Source organism: Phyllobates terribilis, unplaced genomic scaffold (assembly GCF_046119375.1).
Source record: "Phyllobates terribilis strain yellow unplaced genomic scaffold, ASM4611937v1 Scaffold_237__1_contigs__length_3040347, whole genome shotgun sequence".
Lineage (NCBI taxonomy): Eukaryota > Metazoa > Chordata > Amphibia > Anura > Dendrobatidae > Phyllobates > Phyllobates terribilis.
The window spans coordinates 609,904-612,316 of record NW_027362997.1 but is presented as its reverse complement, the minus strand read 5'-3'; the positions used below and the strand labels follow the sequence as shown (position 1 = coordinate 612,316).

At 41.6% G+C, this 2,413-nt stretch overlaps 1 pseudogene; it reads left to right on the top strand.

The window, feature by feature from the left end:
- Nucleotides 1–209: 209 nt before the first annotated feature.
- Nucleotides 210–312, top strand: LOC141217340 (U2 spliceosomal RNA; annotated as a pseudogene).
- Nucleotides 313–2,413: the final 2,101 nt, after the last annotated feature.

The window sequence follows — 2,413 nt, the reverse complement described above, 5'->3', positions numbered from 1 at the left end:
GGGGAGGGGAGAATGTTTGAAAATAGGCAGACTCATGCAGATTAAAAATGCATGCGTGGGCTGCAGCTGCAACAAGCAGTAAAGTTGTGGGTTAAAAGGTGTCTATTGATGACCAACATGTCCTCCTAAGGGAAGTCTTTGTCACTATCCCTACAATGGGTGCCTTCTTGAAGGCAGGGTGCAGTCATAGGCCAAAACCAATTCAGGTTATCGCTTCTCGGCCTTTTGGCTAACATCAAGTGTAGTATTTGTTCTCATTTAGTATATGTGCTTTTGCTTTTACCAATATATTGTATTGTACTGTTATCTATCTATCTATCCCTTCCTTCCTGAGATAAGCTGCAATAATGCATTTGTCCTTTGCTACACCGCTGCACATACACCGTATACCTAGTCAGTGGCCTTGTTATCAGCTGCTACACTTTTAACTGTATAATGTAATATTGAGTAGAATTAAATATGCTGACATATTAACTATGAGGCCTCACATAGTCCCCTAAATACAGTATGAGTCGCCAAACTCAGCCTCCTATACAGAGTAAGAGCTCCACATAGCCTCTCTATATATACTGTATGAGCCCCAACATGCAAACGTCCCATACACATATGAAAAAAGACAAAAAAACAAAGAATATATCTAATATTATGGAGAACATTTGTGTGGAGCGTCCGCCGCTTACCTGCTGTAGTAATGTCCTAATGTTCTGAGGTAAATCCGTCAGATACTCTGACGTTAGATGACCTTGGTAGTATTTGGTCAGGCAGTTATTTACTAGCTCCATCACCAGCCGGTGAGTGAAGCTGAGGACGCCATCAGGCAGTAGAAGCGCAGTGTCAGGGTGATTGTTGATAAGAATCCCCAATAGTGTTCCTACCTGAATATTATCCAGAAGCAATTCAGCCATAGCGAAAAACTGCAAGTGCTATCAATCACTATGAAGCCAAGAAAGGCACCCGTGACCCTGCGTACATTCTATAAGTAGTGTCTGGGAGCTGTGATGTCATAATAGAATGGAATCTAGTGATAGAATCTTAAACGGCGGCTCTGCACAAAAAGATGACACCGAGCAATACTAAAAGTGGAAACACCATAGAATTAATTACGTCTCCATATTACTATGGCCGTTCTCTTTTATGTTCAACTAGAACACAAGCAGGATAAGAGTATGTTCACATGTTGCATTTTTACAGCATTTTTTTTCTACCTCAAAAACCAGAGTGGCAGCAGGAAAAACGCTGCAGTATTTTTAATTGTTTTGTTTTACTTTAATTCATTTCAATGGGGGAAAAATGTTGGAAAACCCCTGAAAGAATTGACAAGCTGCAGATTTAAAAAACGCAGGAAAAATATGCAACGTGTGACTGAGAGTTTAGAAATCTCATTCTCTACTTCCAATAGGTGGTACTGGAGTTCTAGTTCTCTTCCTCTCTGAAGAGATAATTTGCATATTTCCCAGAGGAGCATTGTGGCACGAAAAGTCTCCTCACCTTGACGTGCTTAGCATGTCGCTCTCCGCATGGAGAAACGTTACTTCTTAGAACTCATTTTTAAACAGTTAGCTCATTGTTTTTACAGTATAGAGCTTGTTGGTTTCACTTCTGAGAAGCATAAACTCATGAAGGTTGCAATGGTAGAACATGAAGAACAATTGGTGGCCATGACTGGATCCTGTGATCTATTTCTGATTGTGGCATAGGGGATGATTAGGGGAAAATGCAGTTGGTCAGTATTTCAGCTGGAACTGGAATACAGAGCTGAGCAAATACATGAGTCTGTGTAGTTTTTTAATTAAGTAAAGCATAAAACATTCCCTTCTGGATTCTAGGTGATCACTGGCCGTCCAACCCAACAGGACCCCAATGTGATCAGCTTATCATCAGGGGACCTGTCTAAGGAAAAAGGATTGTCTAAAGTGGACGATTTGTTTTAACATTAAAAGGGTCGTCCACTAATCCACTAATTAGACAACCCCTTTTTAAATGCTGTAGTCCCTGTGTGAAAGAACAAAAATGTATATTTACCTCCCAAACTGGCGACATTACAGCGATGTCAGCGCCCATGTGAGATTGTTATGCTCCATAATCACTGCAGTCTGTCAGCGGCTGTCTGTCTGGAGACTGGAGGCTGGCATCCTGGGAATGAGGATGGTGATGGGAAGTATATATAAGGTATACCTCCTCAGCTGAGCTCAGGAAACCCAGCACCCATTCCCAGTATGTTGTCCCTCTGTAGATGAGCTCTGTAACTGTTTTGGTGCATACATGCACTCCTAGGGTACGCTCACAAAGGCGTGAGAATCAGGACGATTATGCTAATGACCCTCGGCTCAATCTATGTCAGAGTTTCATTCAAGTATCATCTTAGTGTGATCCGATTTTTCTTGCATGAGAAAATCGCAGCACAGGTATGGAG